Source organism: Orbicella faveolata, unplaced genomic scaffold (assembly GCF_042242905.1).
Source record: "Orbicella faveolata isolate gen_17 unplaced genomic scaffold, um_ofav_v1 contig_34, whole genome shotgun sequence".
Classification (NCBI taxonomy): Eukaryota; Metazoa; Cnidaria; class Anthozoa; order Scleractinia; family Merulinidae; genus Orbicella; species Orbicella faveolata.
Genome location: NW_028301563.1, coordinates 26,876,276 through 26,900,269, shown reverse-complemented (window position 1 = coordinate 26,900,269; position 23,994 = coordinate 26,876,276). Strand labels below are relative to the sequence as shown.

At 40.6% G+C, this 23,994-nt stretch overlaps 3 long non-coding RNA genes and 1 pseudogene across 5 annotated transcripts; all 4 read left to right on the top strand.

The window, feature by feature from the left end:
* On the top strand, positions 1-1,343 carry LOC149105516 (uncharacterized). Its single transcript, XR_016201557.1, has 3 exons — positions 1-164; positions 433-581; positions 969-1,343. It is a non-coding gene; the product is annotated as an uncharacterized LOC149105516 (long non-coding RNA).
* Positions 1,344-2,763: 1,420 nt separating this feature from the next.
* LOC149105515 (uncharacterized) lies at positions 2,764-4,173 on the top strand. The gene is made up of 3 exons (XR_016201721.1): positions 2,764-2,856; positions 3,306-3,454; positions 3,887-4,173. It is a non-coding gene; the product is annotated as an uncharacterized LOC149105515 (long non-coding RNA).
* A 5,281-nt stretch (positions 4,174-9,454) lies between these two features.
* LOC110055460 (uncharacterized) lies at positions 9,455-10,329 on the top strand (annotated as a pseudogene).
* A 994-nt stretch (positions 10,330-11,323) lies between these two features.
* LOC110055461 (uncharacterized) lies at positions 11,324-22,630 on the top strand. 3 transcript variants are annotated; one of them, XR_016201526.1, is made up of 4 exons: positions 11,324-11,417; positions 11,494-11,636; positions 12,341-12,394; positions 22,290-22,630. It is a non-coding gene; the product is annotated as an uncharacterized LOC110055461 (long non-coding RNA). The 3 variants fall into 3 exon arrangements; XR_016201527.1 differs by lacking the exon at positions 22,290-22,630 and adding an exon at positions 13,045-13,496; XR_016201528.1 differs by lacking the exons at positions 11,324-11,417; positions 11,494-11,636; positions 12,341-12,394 and adding exons at positions 21,328-21,420; positions 21,507-21,664.
* Positions 22,631-23,994: the final 1,364 nt, after the last annotated feature.

The following is a 23,994-nucleotide window of genomic DNA, read 5'->3' as shown; positions in this document are numbered from 1 at the left end:
ACGGCCACCTCGTAATTCCATAATAGAAGTATATGATTGGTTTTCGTACGAATAGATAATGTTAGGCGCTGGATTATTAACAGTAGCTACTCCTCCCTGTTGGTCATTTCTGTGTGAAGCATTGAAATCGGTTTTATAGCCGAAGATTGGACTCATTCACTGCAGTAAGTATTTTTCAAATGCTCTTCGCAAGTGACCCAACATATACAGCTTCCTTCCTTGGCTAAAGATAAACTTATTTATTAGTAGACATCTAAAAACTGGTATATTTGGTTGCATGCATGGGTAGCTTGCAGTTCGAGATACTGAAGTGTTGTCTCTTGTAAATAAAATTCAGTGATGAAACAGAGTTACAGCAAATATCATTTTTTAAAAAGTTTAAGCCAGGGCTTTGACCCACTATTATAATGAACTTGAAATGTCTTATTTCAGACCAGCTTCTAGCAAGCAAGACCATTTACGCTTGTTGTCGTCATGCATTGTTTCAAGTATTTCTTTGTGTTTGCTTTACTTCTGTGTTTAATGGAGCCATGTTTCGTGGCAGCACAAGAAGGCAAGGATAATTGCCACGGACGCATAAGGTTTGAAGTCCATTTCTTGTCTTCATATATGTAGCGAAGGGTTCAGTTTTTAGATACGCATTATATTTCCTAGTTAGCTGGCGGTCTAATTCCAGGACTCTGCTGTCTGTTTCGCTCCGTCCGCTCAACGAGTGGTGCAACTAATTGGGCCGTAAGGTGACAGGAACGGCACAACTTGGCAAAGTTGCCTTTGATTCGGTTTAGCAATGAGCTTTTCAGTCCATGAAGTGTGCTTTCTTGTTGTATAGCGTTTCTAGTTTATTTGCCTGTAGTGACCATCTCTATTACGCGTGATCATCTTTCTCAATTGATTACCTAGAATGAATGTTCTGTTATGTCCGAGTTCTGTTCAGGGCATCATTGAAAAACATTATTTTTATTTCTTAGATGCAAGAGAGAAGTTGAAAAGGAAGCAGACAAGCCCTACAACAAGATTAAGCGAATTTTACCCCCTGGAACTCATCGCTAAAGAGTATATGACACAATTCGATTCAAGTGAATTCATGGTGATGGAAAAGGACCTCGATCTAGCGACTGCTCGTTATGCTTCATTTCTTATTATTTCTTGTTTTAGGACCACCAAATAGACTAGATGGCAATGTAACGAATAGGTTTCATTTTTTAGAAGTGAGCCAATAGTTACTTTAAAAAGATAACAGCTATAACAGATAGCAATGTTGATATTTTTTCAGGTGCTGTATATTACTATAACTACAGCCTTTAACGAAATAAAATAAATTACAATATTTGGACAGGAAGTAACATCAGCATTAGCTGGTTTTCATGCAGTTCCTTTAGCCTGGTCGAGTGGGAATCCCTCGGAACATGGCGAGAACCAACAACAAACTCAACCCACATATAACACTGGGAAGAAATCAAATCCGCGACACATTGGTGGGACTTGAGCGCCTTCACCACTGCGTGATCCTTGCTACCAAGTTCCTCTGGCCGGGAAATTACCAGACGAAGGAATCTTAAGCCCCGGCAAACGATCGCATTATATCAACACAGCATATCGCAACATTGTTGGCCTAGCATTTGCAAGCTCCGGCTAAACGATCGCAACATTTCAGCACAACGTATCGCGACATTGTTGGGCGCAACATGTTGCGTGCGTTTTTCCACCCTGTTGCGACGTTTTGTACGCGACGATTGCAACATTGTTGCACGAACCTAGCCAAACGATTGCAACATCATGAAACATCCACAAATGATGCAAGAAAAATTTGACCAGTTTGAAATTTAAGCCAACAACACCCAACATGTCGAAACACGTCGCAACAGTGTGGCCAAACGCACGCAACATGTTGTGCTTAACAATGTTGCCATATGTTGAGTTAAAATGTCGCCATCGTTGGGCCGGGGCTTTATAGAATATTTGAAATTTTTGGCAGGAAAGCTTCGGGGTCAAGTTTCAATTTTGATACACTGACTTTAAGCGTTTTGCTACAAAGTAGAAAAAAAAATATGGCCCATTTTACCGAAGGACTAACATAACTGTTAAAACTTCCAAAACATTGAGAAAAAATAACTTTACTCGAAACAGCTCAACGAGCCTATGCTTTCACCTTACATAGAATGTCCATTTGGCCGTTAATACATAAGAACTCAAATATTTATAGAAACACTCTTCCTAGTCACGTTTTAGATATTTGAGTTCCTTCACGTACTTTGAATAAGACGTCATCTCGTACTGTGTGTTTCGAGATCATTTTGCCTGAATGAATTTAGAATCAACGTTCTCTCCAACTTTTGCCTAACGTTCTATCTCGTCTTATCTCAAGCGTTGGTCGTTTGCTTCTTTTCTGCTGTTGTTTACCAATAAAACATTGTTCAAGTAGTCGGCAGATACAGTTGACTGCGACTCGTTCTCCCAAGCCTACTTTGACAAAATAAATTTATTTTTCACTGCGCATGAAAAGCGACATTGCGGTGAGAACGCCCACTTCGTAATTCCATGACAAGAGTAGTATATGATTGGTTTTCGCACCAACAGATGTCCAAGTAGTCTGCAAATACATTTGACTGCGCCTCGTTGTCCCAAGCTTACTTTGACAATGTTATGAGCCAATTTATCACTGCGCGTGACAAGCTACAGTGCGGTCAGAACGCCCACTTTGTAATTCCATAACAAGAGTACATGATTGGTGTTCGCACAAACGGTTGACGTAAGGCCTTTGATTATTAAGCAGTAGCTACTTGATCCCGTTGTTCAGTTGTGTGTGAAAAGTTTTCAAAACGGTTTTGTAGCCGCAAATTGGATTCGTTCGCTGCAGTAAGTATAGCACAAATGCTTTCCCTAAGTGATTCCATACAGGTCGAACCATTATCGTTACACTATAGCCGGACATAAGTAGGCATCCGAAAACTGACATATGTTTGGTGGGATGGCTTACAGATCGAGATACTATACTAATATTTTGTTTCTAGTACTGATAACATTCAGCCGATGAAAAGAAGTTGCATCAAATATGTTCTTTTAGATTAAGGGTCTTGACCCAGACTATAACGATTTTATATGTATACGGGTCGAACCATTATCGATATACTATAGTCACAAGTAGGCATCTGAAAACTGACATGTTTGGCGGGATGGCTCGAGGTACTAATATTTTTTTTCTAGTTCATAACATTCAGCCGATGAAAAGGAGTTGCAGAGAATATCTTCTTTTGGTTTAAGGGTCTTGACCCAGACTGTAACGAATTTAAAACGTCTTATTTCAGAGCAGCTCCAAACAAGCAAGGTCATTTACAGCTACTATCGCCATGCGTATGAATAAGTTCTTGTGTGTGTTTGCTCTGCTTTTGTGTTTAGTGGAACCATGTTGGGTGGTAGCACAAGGTGGAAGGCGCGATTGCGCTGGTCGCATAAAGTTTGCAGTCATTTCATTTCTTCATTCTCATATATGTGCCAAAGGGTGTTATGATATACGCATTATATTTCCTGCTAGCTCGAGTTCTCTTCCTTGAGCTCTGCTGTTTTCGCTCCGCCCGCTCAAGAAGGAGTGATGCAGTTAGTGGCGACGCAGGCGAGAGGAAGCTATAATAACATTACAAAGTTGTCTTCGGTTCTATGTCGTAATAAAACTTTACAGTGAAGTCTTTTGTCTTTGTTATATACGGTTTCTAGTTCATACGCTAGTTAGGGATCATCATTATTACATGAAAATAGTTTCTCATGTGATTATCAACAGCGAATAGTGTTGAAGTCTCCATCTTAGCAATGGTCACAATTAGGCGCCTGATTTTCCGATGTTTATATTCAACGTTGGTGATTACTGAAAATGATTATATTTATTCTCTAGATGTAAGAGAGAAGTTGACATGAAAGCGGGTGATCCCTACACCGGGATTAAACGATCGTTGTTTTCGATGTTGAAGAAATATCCACCACGGCCCTCTGCCTAAGAAACTGAGACGACGCAACTTGATTAGAAAGAATTCATGTTGACGGGAAACTACTTCAAGATACCAACTACCAAATGGTTTTGCTTCATTTATCGTTAAAATGTTTTTTCTTGTTTTTGGATCCGTAAAATAGAACAGATGACTTTATACCGAATAGTTTTTAATAAATGAACCGTTAGTTGTACCGTTGTAAATATTGTCAAAACAACAGTTGGAAGAACTATGCTAATTTATCCCTTTGAACAGCTTAGTTGACTTGTTACCCGCCGGTATTCTGAATAACCAATTGTCAAAAAGACTTTCTTTCAAATTTGCATTTGAAAATAGTTGCTGGAACCATGGCGGATTAACTGGTTTTCGCTGTAACGGATGACGTTAGCGAGCCGCTCACTGCAAAGCATATATTAGACACTCAGTCCCTCATGTTGTTCAGTTGCTCATGTTCCTGTCAGAGCATTGAAAGTGGTTTTATAATCGCAAATTCGGTTGGAATCGCTCGCAGTAATTATATCGCGACCTTTTTTTTTCTTTGTGATAGCGTGACTATCTTATTTCAGACCAACTTCTACCAAGCAAGAATAGTAACGATTGTTATCGCCATGCATGGGTTCAAGTTTTTCTTTGTGTTTGCTTTGCTTCTGTGTTTGATAAAACCATCTGATGCTCGGGCGGTCTGTCGTCTTGATCGAAAAAGCGGATTAAGGACGGTGCTTACTAAATACAAAGGTTTTTGCCCTAGGCAAGGACCACGAGGAAAAAGTAGACCTTTCCAAGGGCTATTGGAATCCACAAAGGGCTATTGGAATCCACAAAGAAAAATTGGGGTAGCCACACATTTTTCCGAGATAATTAGCCTTCAATCTCAAGAAAAATGCTGACATCAGCATTTTCAGAAAAAAGAAGGAGAGGATATTTCTTCGCAGATTTCCTTCGAATTCCCCTTTACAAACAAAAAAGCAAACACATTTAAAAAGATCTTAAAACTGCATGGTAAATGGTAACATGAAAACCATATTTGGTATGTTTTTAATAGCAAAATCGTTGAAAAAGCGCTTTTAGCGTCTCTGACAGCCTTCCTCTGGTTCAGCCAAAATACAGTCTAAATATCTTGTGCTCACAACTAGAAACTAATCACGTGTTGAAAAGGCCTGCCACTTCCATTTCATAACATAAAATATAGGGGTAACCACGCGTTTTTTAAAGTCATTGATCTTTTTTGAAAACTTTCATGGTCACCATGAAAGTCATGGTCACTTCCCCAGTAAGTAAAGCATTTGCGTATTTCGCACTTGCTTTGCGCGCGCACTACGCCATCTGCAGGTACATGTTTACAGTTGGATTTCAGTACAATTTTCGACAGATAACAGCTAGTTATTCAGCTGGAAGACGTTAACAGTTAGTGGTTAACGATATGCTGCTATTCTGGTGTTCCTGGTTTCAGTACGGGTTCATTAAACTTGATTTGGTCACAGTAGGAAAATTTTGCTTTCTTTTAGTCGTGTACTTAGTAGCGTAATTGATTGCATCAATGTCAACCCCAGCGCGCGCGTGGTGCTTGCCTTGCGTGATGCGCAGAAAGTATGCGCACCAACAATAGTAGGCACCGTCCTAAAGGTTTGTAGCCATTTCATTGCTTTTTCTGAAAGGTTAAGTGAACACATAGGTTTGGGTCGTTGCTGCATAGCTTTACTCTTTACACTCACCTATACATCTCGATCCGTCCACGTAAAAGAAAGATGCAGTTAGGGAACGCGTAATTATAAGCGGCAACGCGTTACAAAGTATTGGATAATTACCATCAATCTAATTTGTAAGCCTAAAGATTGTCCACTAAGTCTCACGTCTTTGTCGTACGTGGATTCTAATCTATTCGCTTGCAAGTACATGGCCATCATTATCCGTGAGCAGTAGGGATAAACTAATTAGCTTTTCCCCATAAATCCAGGAGAGAAGTTGAGAAGAAAGCCAATCATTCCAATGCTCAGGACAAAAGCTCGATACTGGGAAAACGGTTTTCCTTGGACACAAATCCTCGTCTTATTAAGCTGTCTTTCTTATATTCTAGAGATTACTGAAAATGATTATATCTAATCCCTAGATCCTAGAATGAAGTTAAAAAGGAAACAGTTCAATTCAACGCCAGGATTAAACGACCGCTCCTTTCGAAAACGAAGAAACGTCGTGGCATTATCCTCTCAGGCTAAATGGAAGACGACATAACTCAATTAAATTCACGGCGTTGAAAAAAATACATCAAGCCATCAGCGGCCGGTTATGCTTCATTTCTTATTTGGATGTTATTTCTTGTTTTTGGGACCAGGAAATGGACTAGAGGGCAATATCACGGATAGTTTTCAGTTTTAATAAGTAAACCGATGGTTGTTGTAAAACAGGTTGTCAAACGGTAGCTTAGCTAAATTAACTTCTCAAATAAAATCATTTCCTTCAGGAATAAATGATTTTATGCATCTTGCCTTGTTGCTTAACGTTCTATTAGTTAAGATCAGATTAAATACGGGACTTGTATATTAGGCTTGCAAAAGCAAGTACAGGACAGATTACGGCCTCTTTTTCCTCTGCTGCTCGACGTGAAAGCTTTCTTCCCACCTTGTAGCCTCCCCACAGTGAACAGATTAGTTGGGAACATAAATTGGGCGACGTTTTTTGTGGCAGGTTTGATGTAATTTGAAGATTTCATGTAATTTGGTTTAGGTGTTAGCAAATAAGCCGTCATGAGTAAACGAATGATAGTTTTAATCTATATTTGCCGACCCTTAGTAATGTACATTTGTAGTTGGTTTATAAACAATTATTGGATGAGGTTTTTGTGATATCTAGATTAATCAAGGTCGAGGTAAGTGTTATCAGCCGAAGCCGAAGGCTGAGGCTGATAACACTAACCGAGACTTTGATTATTTTGGATATCGCAAAAACCGAATCTCATAATCGTTTTTATTTTACATTCTTTTAAAGAAAATAACGACAAACGCATTTTCGCACCGAACACACTTTATTTTCGACAAGCCATGTTCTTACGTGAACTTGACATTGCTCTTGGAAATCATGCATTGCGCGCGCAACCTACAGATTATTTACTAATCTGCTTGCAGGTTAGTGAATAATCTGTAGGTTGCGCTGTTTCACAGAATCAACTGTAGGCTTTTAGCCAATGAGAAGACAGATGGTGACTATAATGTATAATAATATAGATGAAGCGAGCGAAAAGCTTGATCAGTTTTTAAAAATGTGTTGTTGGTCTATTGTTTGAAACGGTTTCTTGGAAGAGGAGTGATATCACATGGACACCAATCTCTCCAAGGAGTTAACTAAGAAATCGGCACGTTATTACGTAACTAGGGGTTCCATAGTGGAAGTGCAGTGCTACCAACCGGAGAAACAGAAAAAATGCATGGAAAACAAAAGACCCGAAAAGGCAATACTGACTACATTATATTGTATTCTTTATTTAATCTCTCGACCGCTATCTACTATAGCATAGTTTATTATATCTTATCCAAAGGACGCAGAAAAAAAACAGAAGAAGAAAAGAAAAAACGTCCGTATTCATGGAAAAATTTTTTTGTTATTATTACAAATTTAAATCAGTAGAATTTAGCAGAAATAGGTTATAGTGGAGCTGCTGCGCGCTGAAGGCGCACGAGCGGAGCCCGATACCTTAGAAAATTTGGTAAGTCATCGATCTCAAAAATTTGGGTTGTGACGTGACTGTCCGTACGTAGGTACGTCCGTCTGTACGTCCGTACGCCAAGTCCCAGATACCTTAAAAAGTAAGAGAGTAGCACCATTACGATAGGTACATCTTTTGATATTGGACATCGATGTTATGATTAATAGACAAATGTCAAGACAAGGTATCCGTTGAAGAACACAAAAGCAAAACCGACACAACGTAGGATGATTTTTGGCTGGTTTGGCCAGCCGAAATATAGTACACTTTCAAAAAATCATCCTACGTTGTGTCGGTTTTTGCTTTTGTATTCTTCATTTTATATGTAAAGCCGATTAGATCACTATTGATCCAACGTATACCAGCAGGATCATCGTTCCGGTTGCTTGCTTAAACAATTTATAGCCTGATATATTGCCTACGTAATTTCAATGATCTTGGGTACACTCATTAGGTATGGTTTTTTAAAATGTAACCAGAAAAAAATTGTGAAATCACATACTCACAATTAATCTTTTTTTGAGTTTCCGATCCAGGGAAAAAAATCCTCTTTTCATTTATGTTTAAATTTTGTAATCAGGAGCTCCGCTTTTAGGCCCGGCTAAATCTCTAGATTAAAATTTTTGAGAAACAAAAGGTACTGTAAAACGCTCTGTTGTTCGAATTTGATGCACGAAGAAAACATTGTCCTTGCTTTACGAGCAAACGTGCGAAATAAATTTCTTTTGTTCAAACGATTTGTTCCTTAAAACCTTCAAGACCTTTGCAGGCGGTTTTAAGCTCGTTCGACAGCATCTGACAGTGCCCGCCATTTTTACTTCAAAAGCTCGTCGGTTTCTGGGCTGCAAGGCATGGGAACTGCTAACAAACAGTGACACAGCGCAACAGCAAAACAGAAAAGGTCGACATTCAGAACGGGAATAGAAAGCTAGCTGCCCTGTATGGGTAGCAGACAAAATTTGCAAACAGTTAGAGACCGGCTCAGAGGCAGAATTTTTAACTCTTAACCTTCGGATATACAGTCAAACTCATACCACTATCGTGACACAAGAGGAAGGTGGATGGGGTTATTCCCTTTGGCTTTCGTCGGATGAAAAGACATCAAAATTGTTTTGCATTTAAAAGACATCCCTTAGCTTGCTCTCCAAGATGAGTAGTTTTTGCCCAGTACATAATATGATGTGGTTAAATCGAGGACATCGAGCAATAGGAAGCTTTCAAAATTTTAAATTCGCACCTGTAAAAGGGAGCTATCAAAAGCAGCGGCTGGACAGCAGTAATCGGTAAAAACTATTAGCAAGTCAAGTTTTCCACATTGGATTAGTTAACACTATCACTTCGGCACGTAATTTATTATATCTATCAGTTTGAAATCACTGGTTATCCTTGCAATCGGATTGGCTCTCAGGTACATGTACGATTCATTCGCTAATCGCGCTATTTTTTGCACAAAATCGCATCTTTTTCCCAGCCAATGAGAACGGAACACTTAAGAATAACAACCAATCAGGTTTCAAGACTTGTTTAAAGTAGTCAATCTAATTTGTCCAAATTGCAGTAATTTTTGTTTTGCATACAAAATAGGATGTAAAAGCGTTTCTGGTTCTTATGCTTAATAAACCAGCTAATGGGTCAGTAAAATATTGGTACTGACCAAAATCCTGTATTAAGGCGATTAAATTGTGTGATATCAAAATACGAATCAACAAAGTTTTAGAAACGGATTTCACTAAAAAAGTTAATGTTAAAAAGCAACGACGCACGGTTTAACATTGCACATGCGTTTATGTGCAATATTGAAGAAAAATTGGACAACCAAAACAAGATGCCTGTTTTCTATAGGAGCTATGTCGACGACAACCTCAGCAAAATGCCCGATGTTTCATCTGCCTCTGAATTCTTGTTAACACTGAATGAAACCCACCCCTCACTGCATTTTTTAACTGCATTACCAAAACCATGTTGACATAAGGTATAAACATTCACTACTGAAGACAATGTTAAACCACGCAATCAAACTCTCCTCGAATTGGCAGTTCTTCCATCAAGAATGTGAACGTCTTAAAATGGTTTTTGCTCGCCTGTAATATCCCAAAACCCTCGTAGAGAACACCATCAGACATTTTATTGAAATGAAAGTTACTGAGAATGTGTGTCCTAAAGAACAAGTATCCGATGAACAAGATGCATCCATCAGAATTGTCTTACCGTTCAAAGACCAGAAATCGGCGAATGCGGTAAGACACCAACTCGGTGATCTCAGTCGAAAAATTGATGCCGTTGTCCAGCCTGTTTACACAAGTCGATCAAAAGATCAAAGGGTAATTTAAACCAAAGGAACATAAACCTCCAATTGTGAATCAACAGAACGTTGTTTATCATTACAAGTGTGGTTTGTGCGATGCAGACTATGTCGGCTTCACGAGCCGACACCTACGTCAACGTGTGGAGGAACATAAGCGATCAACAATCGGCAACCACATAAAGGATGAGGACGGAAAGGATCCAGAGACCATTGGAAGCAATTTCAGGATTTTGAAAAAATGTCAGAGTAAACTCGACTGTTTGATTTTTGAAATGCTTTTTATTCGTTAACTTCAACCAAAATTGAACAAACAGAGTGAATCGATCCGCGCGAAGCTATTTACTTAATTATTTTATATATATATATAATGTGGGAGGAAAAACACAAATAAACTACAAGTTCATCCCTACAAGCCTGTTTCGTGGTTGCCCATTCATCAGGGGATTTAATAAGAATAATCTTTACCACCGTTTATATACAATATAATTTACATAATATATGCAGCGCGAAATTTAACGGGTTAGTTGCTCGTTTGATTTTGAGATCACGCGCATGATTTCAGATCAAATTGCATTGCACTCATTTCAGTTACCATTGTTGATCTCACTGGAAGTCTAACTGCAAAATATTTTAATTGTCTATGGGTAAATAATCAGCAAAGAATGAATGAACAACCTTTGCGCACTTTCATTTCATATGTTTGAAGCTGCGGTGTGGTTAATGATGCGCTCACTCAGCAATGTCACTGGGAGAGTATGTGATTGGTTTTTCCAGTATTGCATATCCTGCCGCAGATGCTCCCATCTCTACATCGGTGAAACCGGGCGAAGCCTCAGAAGTCGATTTGGTGAGCATTTGCGAAGCATACGCAAGAACACTCCTGGATTTCCTGTGGCCCAACATTTCAACTCTACGGGCCCCAGTATCACAGATGTCCAGGTGCGTGGTATGCGCTTGTGTAGTGGCACCAAAATCCAGCGAAAACAACAGGAGATGACGCTGATTTTTCGGCTAGGAACAGTGCAGCCGCATGGACTAAACATAAATTTCAGCTACATTTAAACAATGCACGCGCAATTTTTCTACGTGCGCGCGCCCATCTAACGTAGTTACAAATCTACTGCGTATTTTAACGGTTTTTTAACACTGAAGAAGGGTCATATACCCGAAACGTCTGTGTTCTTATGAACATTTTTGACACTTTCCGATATTTATACATCCAGTATCGCTTCAATCGTTTTTAACCAAGTGTCACGCATCAGCAACGACTTTTTAGTCTACCAATATACTTTTCCTAGTAGCTGTTGACCTGAGGATATTTATTGATTAAAATGCAGCAGACATGAGTAGTCCCTCCTGTTGTTTGGTTGCTAGCGTATCTGTTAGAGCAAATGTAGTGGCTTTACAGTCACCACTTCGTGCGGAATCGCTCGCAGTTAGTATATCCATTTTTTGTCTGTTTAATTTTTTAGCTGAGGTGCTTCTAAAACGAAATCTACATCTTATTTCAGATCAACTTCTAGCAAGCAAGGCAAGTAACGATTGTTATCGCCATGCATTGTTTCAAGTTCCTCTTTGTGTTTGCTTTGCTTATGTGTTTGATGGACTGGTGTGATGGTGTCGCTAACGGTGGTGGCTATGGAGGTCGCATGAGGTTTGTAGCCATTGAATTCCTTGTTATTTCTCATAGATATACCGAAGGGTTCAATATAGGCATTGTATTAGGTCTTTGCCGCATGGCTCTACTCTATACACTCTCCTATTCATCTCGTTCTGCCCCCTTAACCGGGAACACAATTAATGCACGCGTATAGGCGGCAACACGCCTCAAAGTATTTGAAAAGTACCGTCCATTTATATGACAGGGGCTTGTCCCTAAATGTGGTGTGTCATGAATAGTTGTTATTCCTTCGCTTCAGTTGTAAGTAGCCATCATTAGGGAGCTTAAGCAACGACGACGACTACGCCGAGGACGACGGCTAATAAAAAATGAATTTATATTTTACAAGCGAAACTCCCTGAGTCGCGATTGTCTAGATCTGTTCGGTACGCCAATGACTCTGAAAACCTGCTTAAGCTAAATATGCAACGACGGCGTTCAGTTCCAAATGAAAATACGAAAAATTAGCCGTCGTTGTCCACGTTCGGTAGACAACGCAAAATTTGGTCATTTCACGTCGTTGTTTTGCAGAGAACGGCAAAGAAATGCGCTAAGATTTATAACACACGTGCACGGTTATTGTTTGGCTCATTAAACCTTTTGCTTGGTGATGTTCTCGTTGCCGTCGTCGTGGTGGTTTGCTTAAACTCCCGAACATTATCAGTGAAGAACGTTAAAATTGTCGACTTTTTCCCTAGATCCAAGAGAGGAGTTGGGGAGAAAGCTAAATATCCAAATATTCGGGACAAAAGGTCACTGTTTTCAATGCGGAAGAAACGTCTTCCTCACCGAAGCTTTAAAGAAGAGGACAGAAAGCGATTCAACTGAGTCTATGTCTGTGGAAAGCTGCATTGAGCTACCGGCGACCAGTTATGCTTCATCAATCAAGTTTTTTTCTTGTATTAATTATATTAAAAATAGACAACACAGCTCTATGACAAATAGTTCATACAAGATGGATGCGGTGTTAATCAGTAACTCTGAGACCCTTAAAAGAAATAAGCACCAGCTGAACAGCAAATATATGATTTCTTTTGCTGAACTGTAACCTCTAAAATGATATGAAGTGACGTGGATCTACCGTTTGAAGTTTTTGCATTAATTGGCAACAGATAATCATTTATTTTTTGCACGTTCATTTTTCATAACATCCTTTAAGAATTAAAACTCGCCCGAATCGCAATATAAAACGACCTTAATTACTGTTTCGGTAAGACACATGCGCCACCATGTCATCTTTAATTAAGCTTATAATTAAACTTGGCATTCAACTTACGCAAAAGAGGTCACCAGTGTGCTGACAGCCTGTTAGCCTGAAGTGGCGGTTCTGATATGACTGCTTCCTGAGTAGCTACCCTTCTTATCCACTCTTCAGTTTTGCGTTTCTTCCCTTTTTTTGGAGGTGGGACAAGTTACTCGACCTCTATGGTGGAAATGTGCTTATTAAAGTCTGGAATGACAAGTCTGCCATGGGAGGAAGGATTGTGCTTTTTGATTTAAGCTGATCTGAGTCCTTTTCAACTTTTCTCTTCAATCTAGTGAATGAATATAATACTTTTCAGTGATCATCGGAGTAGATATTGCAGAATCGATCAGACGCAAAGAGTTTTGAATAAAAAATCATTCTTAATATATAATCAGATGAGAAACTAATTGCATGTTGTAATATTCTAGAGCCAATAAACCAGCCAAAACTCGAGAACGCAACTCTATTTTAATTCAAGCGACTGACAACGTGTTTCATCCGACCGAACTACTGGAAAACTACTGGAGGAGCGGTTACACAGCTCACAACATTCTACACTCTCCCACTAAGCCATGAAAACTAGTACAATAAATCAACGACAAAACTTAGCTTGGTGTTCTTAAGTGTCTCTGTCTTAATAACCTAAAAAGTCACTTAATGACAAAATCAGCCAAGTATCGAGGGGCGTGTCTGTTTCTAGTAGGGTAACGCTTCTCTGGAATGCCTTGGGTAGTTGACTGCACAGCAACAGCTGGCTCCTTTGGGGTTTCTTCCCACTGCAATTCTGGCTGTTCAGCTGCCGGCGATGCTGGAATTGGGTCTGCTGGACCCTCTTGATCAGCAATAGGCGCTTGGGGAATGCAGGATCGCTGTATAAGGTGATCTTGGTGACGTCTCAAGAGTCGGCCATCTTCTAGCTGAACTGCGAAGGAAGTGGGACCCGTTGACTCTTTCAAGATTCCAGGTAACCACCTTGGTCCTGTTCGGAAGTTGCTTGCGTAAACGGCTTCCCCTTCCTGCATGGTGCGTTCCTTAGCGTGCCAGTCATGTGCCTGTTTCTGAGAAGCTTGGCTTTGTCACACTTTCCTTCCGATTTCCGTGTAGACTAGGTCTAGTCTTGATCTGGGTTTCCTTCCTAGAAGTAATTCTGCAGGGGACACTCCTGTTGAAGTCTGCGGGGTGATTCTGTAACGAGCTAGAAATTCTGAAACTCGTGCCTCCACACTTCCTCCACTCATCTTCTTCATTCCCTCCTTGAATGTTTGTACCGCTCTCTCAGCCAGTCCGTTAGACGCTGGGTGGTAGGGTGCTGTCCTGATGTGGCGGATTCCGTTCTGTTTGAGGAAATCTCCAAACTCTTTGCTCGCGAAGTTGCTGCCATTGTCTGTGACGACAATTTCCGGTAGGCCGTGTGTCGCGAAAGCGATTCTCAATTTCTCAATGGTAGCACTTGAAGTTGATGTATTCATTGGAAACGCCTCAATTCACTTGGAGTGGGCATCCATCACAATGAGAAACATTTTTCCAAGGAACGGACCCGCATAGTCTAGGTGGAGTCGAACCCAGAGTTTATGAGGCCATTCCCAGGGATGTAGAGGGGTTTCTGGTGGTGACTTCCTGTTTTTCTGGCAGGGACTGTACTGGTGCACCTTCTGCTCTAAGTCTGCATCCATTTTTGGCCTCCACACATAACTTCTCGCCAACGCCTTCATACGGCAAATTCCAGGGTGTGTCTCGTGTAACTCTTCTACCACTCTTGCTCTTTCCTTAGGGGGGACCACTACTCGATTGCCCCACAGCAAACATCCATCTTGAACACTTAATTCATCTTTCCTAGTGAAGTAGGGCTTCAATGCTTCATCTGAGTTGTGATTAGGCCAACCATGCTGAACGAACTTGATTACTTGTGACAGTATTGGATCACATCTGGTTCCGGTTCTGATCTCATTCACACTCACTGGTGTTGAATTGAGGAGTTCCATTGCAAACACAGTTTCTGCAGGCAAAGGTGTAGTTGAAGGGCTAACCGGCAAGGGTAGTCGGCTGAGGGCATCAGCATTGGCATGTTCTGGTCCTGGTTTGTACTCAATGGAGTAGTTGTATGCAGCTAGAGTCAAGGCCCAACGCTGAATTCTAGCTGCTGCCATAGGTGGTGTGGCCTTCTTCTCATTGAACAATGATTCCAATGGTTTGTGATCAGTCACTAGACTAAAATGTCTGCCGTAAATGTACAAGTGAAATTTCTTCACACGAAATACCAGGGAAAGTGCTTCTCTCTCAAGATTGGAATAATTTCTTTCTACATTGGACAGTGTCCTGGAAGCATATGCGATTGGACGTTCTGAGCCATCATCCATTCGATGCGAGAGAACAGCTCCCAAGCCATATTGTGATGCATCGCATGCCAAGGTTAACTTCTTCTGACTACCATAATGGACAAGGAGTCTAGAGGACTTCAGGAAATCCGTAGACTTCTGGAAAGCCTGCATCTGCTCTTTACCCCAATGCCAGCGGGTCTCTTTACGTAGTAAATCATGCAATGGAGCCAACACGCTCGACAGGTTAGGCAGGAATTAATTTCTGGTAGTAGTTAATCGTGCCTAGGTACGATTTGAGTTCCGACACATTCTTGGGCGCTGGTGCATTGTTGATCGCTTCGACTTTGTCATCCAATGGTTGAAAACCTTCTTTGCTGACCTTGTGACCCAGGTAGGTTACTTGAGGTTTCATGAACACACACTTGTTTTTCCGAAGTCGCAAGCCAGCACTTGCTAGTCGTTTCAAGACTTCTTCCAGGTTGTTTAAGTGATCTTCATCGCAGGCTCCGGACACTAGGATATCATCCACCCGGACAATTACATAAGGAATGTTCTGCACTAGATTCTCCATGTTCCACTGAAATATTCCTGGTGCTGACGATATCCTATAGGGTAGGCGGTTGTACTGGAACAACCCCTTGTGTGTGTTAATGGTGGTGTACTGTTTAGATTCATTATCCAGAAGAAGCTGCTGGTAGGCTTGGCTCATGTCCAACTTCGTGAATTTTTCACCTCCTCCTAGTGTCGCCAGGAGGTCTTCAACCTTCGGGATAGGATAACTGTCCAGTTTTGAAACTTGATTGACAGTTGTTTTGTAGTCTCCGCAGATGCGAATTGAGTCGTCTGGTTTCAGAATAGGTATAATGGGAGCAGCCCATTCCGAGAACTGAACCGGTTCAATCGTTCCCTCATCTTGTAGCCTCTTGAGTTCAGCCTCAATCTTCCCTGTCATAGAATATGGCACTGGTCTCGCCTTCAAGAATTTTGGTTATGCCTCTGATTCCACATGAATTTTCGCCTTTGGGCCCTTGAAGATCCCAAGTCCTTCTCTAAACACTTCTGAGTACCGGTCAACCAATTTTTCAAGTGAAGACCCTTGGTTGTTTTGCATTTTGAACAACTCCTTCCAGTTGAGTGTCAGAACTCTCAACCAGTCCCTTCCCAGTAAGTTAGGGCCAGATCCTTCCACCACGAGTGTTTGCAGTTCCACTTCTTGTTTCTCATACTTCACAATAACATTCAAAGTTCCTATGACCTTGACTAATTCACCTGTGTACGTTCGCAGCTTCACTTCAGCAGTTTCCAATTGCTTTCGGTTCTTCACCAGATTCCCTGCAATAATTCTCTTGTAGGTTTCTTCGTTGATGATCGTAGCAGCGGCGCCAGTGTCCACTTCCATGCTCGTCTGAACTCCGTTTAGCTGTAGCTCGACTCGAAACGGTTCTCTCTCCTCGGCGTTTATGTGAAACATCGTGTATTCTTCGCATTCTTCCTCACCCGACTCGTCTGTTGCCTCCAGGTGATGTGTATTTCCAAATTTGCCGCTCTTTCGAAACTCCAGTTTACGCTTACCGAGACATTGGCTTGCCTTGTGACCCTTCTTACGGCATTTGTAGCACTCTTCGTTTTTATACCTGCACTTATCAGAATCGTGCAAGTGTCCTCCACGACGATAAAATTCTTTTGTCGGCCTTTTCGGATCCCTTGGTGGCTGTTTCGGTGGGTCTTGGGTCACGCGGTGAACTTGCGATTCTTCGGGTTTCTCACTCAGATTTCCAGCAATCAGATCACGTGTATTCCTGTCGGCAATTTCCATCGCGGTGGCTAATTCCATCGCGTTCTTGAACTCTAGTTGACTTTCAGCAAGTAATCGCCGCTGTATCCGTTCGTCGTTCAATCCGCAAACCAGTCGATCACGCAGCATTTTCTCCAGTTGGTCGCCAAAGTCGCAGTGCTCCGATAAATTCCTCAGTTCGGCGACATACTTTTGTATTGTTTCTCCCTGCTGACGAAAGCGGCTGTCAAACTTGAAGCGATACACGATAGATGATGGTCTAGGATTCAAATGATTCTTTACCAAATTAACCAGCTCTACGAACGACTTGTCGGTAGGCTTCCTTGGATTAACCAAATTCCTGATGAGTTTGTAAGTTTTCGCTCCACACGCACTGAGCAGAACCGCCCGTTTCTTGTTGTTGTCCGTAATTTCATTCGCCGCGAAATACTGCTCGAGGCGTTCGGTGTACTCAATCCAGCTGTCGTTCTCGTTGTATTCATCGATTTTCCCGATCAATGCCGTGGTTTTGTCCCACCTCGTCGCCAGTGTAATATTCTAGAGCCAATAAACCAGCCAAAACTCGAAAACGCAACTCTATTTTAATTCAAGCGACTGACAACGTGTTTCATCCGACCGAACTACTGGAAAACTACTGGAGGAGCGGTTTCACAGCTCACAACATTCTACACATGTAATAGCGATGATCACTAGAAGCAAAGAAGCTAGAAACAATACTTAACAAATGCAACAGACTTTATGACCGTATTACTTCATTACTGGATAAAACCGAAGGCAACATTGCAATATATTTTAGTCCTGTTGACTACGTCTCCTCTATTTGCATCACTCGTTGCGAGGGTGGAGCGAAGAGTGATGGCAGAGTCCAGGAAAGGGGGCTCGAGCCAACTAGGAAATACAATATCCAAATACCCTTCGGCAAATATATGAGAATAAAGAAATGAAATGACTGCAAACCTTTTGCCACCACCGCCTTGTGCTACCACCAAACATGGCTCCATTAAACACAAACGTAGAAGAAACGCAAAGAAGCACTTATTCACGCGCATGGCGATAACAGTTGTAAATGGTCCTGCTTGCTTGAAGGTGATCTGAAATAAGGCGTATCGAGTTCGTTAGAGTCGTGGTCTAAGTCCACAAACTAACTTAAGGAACACGTTTATTGCATCTCCGTTTCATTACTAAATGTTATTAGCTAGAGAGAACTTGCCAGGATCTTGAAATGCAAGCCACCCCGCCAAACGTGTTAGTGTTTAGATGCCTACCAGTACCTAGATTTTTTAATGGTCCCGTATGGACTCCATTAGGAAAGCACTTGGAATATACTTACTGCGGGCGAATCCAATTTCAGGCTATCAAACCAGTTTGAATGTCTTACAAAAAACTGAACAACAGGATCGAGTAGCCACTGCTGTATAATCAACGGCCTTACGTCATCCGTTTGTGTGAAAACCAAGCATATACTTCACCGATGAAATTGCTGAATGGAAGTCAAGAAAAGTCAGCCATGCATTCTGAGCTGAGTGCACGTTTAAGCTCGCTCCTCACCTGTGCAGCAAGCATAAGCGTACACATAAGCATAAGAAGCTTACGCGCTGTGATTTAAGCATAAGTGTTCTTCTTATGCTTATGCTTTTGCTTATGTTCATTGGGGACATGGTTGACTTAAGCATTAAGTTCTCGCTGATTGGCTATATGTCTTTCGCTTATGCTTATGCTTACGTCGCTAGTGAAGACCGGGCTTTGCGAAGGAAGATCATGAAATTATCTGGTAATAAAATAAACTGTGCAGTCAGATGGGCAGAGAGATTAATTGCGCAAGAACAATTGAGAGGTGTTATTCTGTCCCTGGTGGATTATTTCAATTACCAACAGCACCCAAATAAATAAAGCCTGGTTCTGATATGCCGCCGACATACCTGGCACGGCCTGGGACACCGCTACGGCATATGTGAACATTTATCGCCAAATCATCATCTGTCCCAGGCATTGACCGCCGGCTTGCCTGCGAAGTTGAGCTGAGTTCAACTTCGCAGGCAAGCCGGCGGTTGTCGGCGATGAAAATATTTCATGTGAACATCATCTGGACCATCTGCGGACGCAACGTATGACGTAACAACTCGAATTTTCCCACAATTGAATACTTTACAGATGGAATGGTTGAAAATTGCGCCAATTCGATTTGCATTTCACGCCAATTTGAGTACGTCGACGATCCATCGTAGGTGCGTCGGGGATCCACTGGAACAGATCGCCGAACGCTGTCACTTGTAACCGGCGACTACTTCGCAGGTAGGTCGGCAGCATATGAGAACCAGGCTTAACTGTGGAGCTCCGCTTTTAGGACTGGCTAAATCTATATAGTATGTTATGATTATCAGTGCCCTAGCGGAGCCCCTAAGCTAGGAAAATTGAGTTCTTAATGGAGCTAAAAAAAATCGTGGTTGTCACGTGGCTGTCCAGTGCGTACGCTTGTACAAATTCACGAGCTTTCAAGGTCTTGTTTTCTTAAAGTGGAAAGACGAAACAACAAAAAATATATAAGAGGCATATAAGAAGAAAATCATGTCATAGAGAGTTGTCGATAGACAGTCCACCACTAGCCACATACACTGAAGGGAATAACTGTTTTAGTACATATATGTACTGATGAAGGACTGAGATAAAGTACCCAAACAAGACGGCACAAAGCCCCGAAGATTCCCACTGAAGTAAAATACCAAATTGCGGTAAGCGACATTTTGTTGTAGAAACTGTCGTCGCGTTTTCTAAACGTTTGAAAGCACTAGTCAATTTGCTTTGGCATACATACATACATACATACAACCTTTATTTATAGACGATAAAAGACGTCAAAGCTAACAAGCTTGTGGGGTCGTGTACTAATAAGATACATAAAATAACTGCAATTAATAGATAAATAATTAATACAGTTAATAAAAAAATTAATACAAGAATTAAGTAATTCTAATAAAAAAATATAATTTTGATAACAACGAATGAGATCAATAGTTAAAAATAAATAAAATTCTCCGATCTTTTTTTAATTATTTGTGGGGCTAAAATTAAATTCCTTAAAAGTGTTACAATTAACAACATTCTTCAAAAAAGATTTCAGGTCTGTGCTCTCTAGTATCGATCTATTAGTTCGCCCTATAGCGTTCCAGAAGACAGCCCCTCTATAGGAAATGGAGTTTTTAACGTATTTGGAGGCAAAACTCGGTGCTATCAGCCCATGCTTCAGTCGTGAAGAAGGTCTGTCGCCGTGGATAATCAACTCTTCAGCCAAAGTGCTAGGGAGCATGCCATGATAACCCTTGAAAAAAAGTTTAAATAAAGAACGTTTATACATATATGTTAAAGTGTTCCACTTAACGGTAGCTAAAACGTCAACTGTTGGCATGTCCGGTGGAAAGCCAAAAATGTCTTTAAATGGAGTAGTAAGGTCTTCCTGATTTCAAACCATCCTGTGATATATTTTAACAACTTCATTGTTTTCATTTCGTTTGTCTCTAAACAACACTTGTGTTGCCTTTTGGACGTCTTAGTAAATTGCAATTGTAAACAAAATAGTTCTGTGTCGGTTGTCGCCGTAACCTCATGGCTAAATATAATTAATAACACATTATGTAATTTGTCAATACCGCCAAGCCCAATTTTGCAGTTTCTTCTTTGGGTGAATGCTAAAATTTCTTCTTCTGTTACGGTTGGAAACCAAGAAACCATTTTGCTTAAGACTCTCGCGAGCGGACGCAACTAATTAATAGTTTACAATTGGACGGAAAGACACAATTAAGTTTTGTTCTTCTTTTGGTGCCATTCAAGAGTTTTGACTCAATTGCATAAAACGAGGGAATGGATCGAAGGACAGTAACGACTTTTCGTTGCTGCCCTGTTGTCACACGCTTTCTCATTGCTTTCTTTTTGCATTTCTGAATTGCTTTGTCTTGGATCGGTACCACTGTAGTGTGACTTACGTCCCAGCATGGCTGATTTTGTACCATGTTACTGGGTTGTGCAAAGGGCCGATATTCCTTAGTACACGTACATGTTGTACCAATTTCAGCTCTTGTTTATGCGAAACATCCGTATGTTTTTTTTTATTTGATTGTTGTGCAAATCCCTGGGAAGCCAATCTTTAAGACTTTGGAAAACCCCACTCTTTTACTAACCGACTTTTAAGCGTCATCGCCCCTAGAGCATTGCGTGCCATTTATTTTATGTATGTATGTAGCAGTGATGTGGTCACTGAAGCGCTCACTCAGTAATTTCATCGGCAGATTATATGATTGGTCTGACGTGAAGCCGTTTATTAAGAAGCAGTAGTTACGTATTCCATCTTATTGTTCAGTTGCTTATTTATCTTGTAGAGTATTTAAAGTGGTTTCATCGTGTTAGAATCGCTTGAAATCGCTCACAGTTAGTATATCACGATTTTTTCCATTTGTTAACCTGAATTTACTGGCTTAACTACTCCTACAACGAAATCAATATCTTATTTTCAGACCGACTTCTAGCAAGCAACACTAGCAACGATTAGTATCGCCATGCATTGGTTCAAGTTCTTCTTTGTTTTTGCTTTGCTTCTGTGTTTGATGAAATTACCCTGCTTCGTGGAGGCACTGAGTCAACCAAGCTCTAAAAGAGGTTTAAGCCACAGAAGGTTTGTAGGCTTTTGAATAGTAATAGCAATAATATATACTAGTAGTAAATATTTATTCAAATTCGTGACACAGGGAGTGGTTTCCCATTCCTCCGAGCCAGGGGCTCGTCATAAAAGTGCTTGACGAAAAAAACTTAAGCCTTTCCTCACAGATGTACCTAAGAGTTCAGTGTACTTAGCCATATATTTCTTTGCCACATAGCTCTCCTCTTTGAGTTTCCTTATACATCTCATTCCGCCTGCTCAACAAATGATGCAACTATAGATTTGCAAAAGGTTTATGCGTGATTCGTGCTGAAGGCAAAAGATAGTGCCTGACACGTGAGACTATAACATTGTTAAAAGCAGTCGCTAAATTAAAGTATCTATGTTAAAATTGGGATTGTGATCACAACTCCTTCCTCGACTCTTTGTTACCCTCTAAATAGTGAGGGCGTAACATTGGAACCATACTACAAAGTATGGAAAGAAGCAATCTATTTTATAGGACTAAGGCTTGTCCCCGGAGTCACATACTGGCTTTTACTGTCTTACATGGTTTCCAATTTCTTCGCGTGCAAGTGGCCATCGTTACTGATAAACAACAGCAACTGATTAAAAGAATATATTTTCTTTTCTCCCGTAGATTTGGGAAAAGAGCTGTGGGAAAAGCTAAATATACCAACATAGGCAAAAGGTCGCTGTTTTCGTTGCTGGAGAAACGTCTTCCTTACATAGGCTTTAAAGCAGAGGACAAGAAGCGAATCAACTGAATTCATGGCGAAGGGAAGCTACATATTAATTAAGCTACCAGTGACCCGTTATGCTTTGTTGATCAAGATGATCTTTTCTCGTGTTTGTGCCTATGGTTCAGTAGACTAGATAACTATTTCACCAGCAGACTTGAAGACGGTGCTTTTGTAATCAGTGAACCCCGCCCGCAAATGATGTTAAGAAATTATTAAATAATACTTGTTGCTAGCAACACTGGTGACCCGGTGGTCTTTGGCAGTACCGCGAGCTTTCAACTTGTATTAAACCTGTTTGTGCATGCATTGTTCGAAGTTGTCGTTTGGTTCAGAGTTTGGTTCAGAACAACAGACCTTCACGATCGTTTAAAAAAGTATTTCATAGGATCGGAGAGGTGTATGGCAAAACAAAACATCCGTATTACTTCTACGCTAAATTTGTTTAATAACCTCCTTACAAGAACTAATCGTTTAAGATATAATGGTATTAGTCTACATGCTCCTTGATATTCTTAATTGGACTGTAACCTCTAGCTTGCATAGAACAGATCAAAATTCTTGAAATCGTGATGTAGGGCTGAAAAGGGGGAAAACGTTTCTGTAGCATCGAAAACAATCTACGAAATACATTATATCATTTCAATCATCACTGAATTGAAGTGTGGAAAAATGAAAGCAGATACACCTTACAGTAAGACATCCAAGAGAGCAACTTCATTGTTCACCCTTGCTCCTCAAATGAACATGAAAAATAATTTATAAGCATGTATACTTCTAAACGAAGAAGATAAAAATCCGTGTTCAAGTCAACACAGAAGCAAACTTTGGTGTATGTGCGAGGCGTGTTATTTCTCAAGAGGAAAAGATGATGATTTTCGAATTTGACCAGCATCATTATAATCAAAGGTGTTTCTCGACTTTGCACCTATATAAATACAGAACGACTCATACGAAGTTGTTATCCACAAAATTAAAACCAAAAATAAATTTTGATGTAAGCTGGTTTCCACTAGCGTATAAACACACAGGCGGCCCAAGCTCTCAATGTTACCAAAGAATACAACACAGCAACAGGGTAAGCAGATTTTATTCACAAAATATAAGAATAATTGACTTTTCAAGCAAAGCCGTTGAATTCCCGTACAAACCTTTATAAATTCAAACCGTTGTAACACAACACCTCCATATACTGCAAGGCGAGAGTCACGTTTCGCGTAGTCAAATTCAGTCGTTATGTAATAGTATATGCCATACGTCAAGTTAGCCTGAACGTTCGCATAAAAGTGAAAAAAAAAAAAAAAAAAGGATAACTTTGAGAGCTTGGGCCGCCTGTGATAAACATAGCATAAACAGCATCCGCAGGTACATTCAACTGATGTTAAGTAGCACATTCTGCCAGGGCAAATTTCCTAACAAATAGCGCACTATAGTACGTGTGGTCTTGCTTGTCAGAAGATGATTTCATCATCATCATCATCATCGTCATTTATTTGCATTTAATAACAAAAGATATTGACAATACTCAAAAAGCGGCGAGGAGACCTCCAAAAGAAACCACCAGGCTTATAACGAGGGGCACCTCAGAAGTTAATATGGAAATCC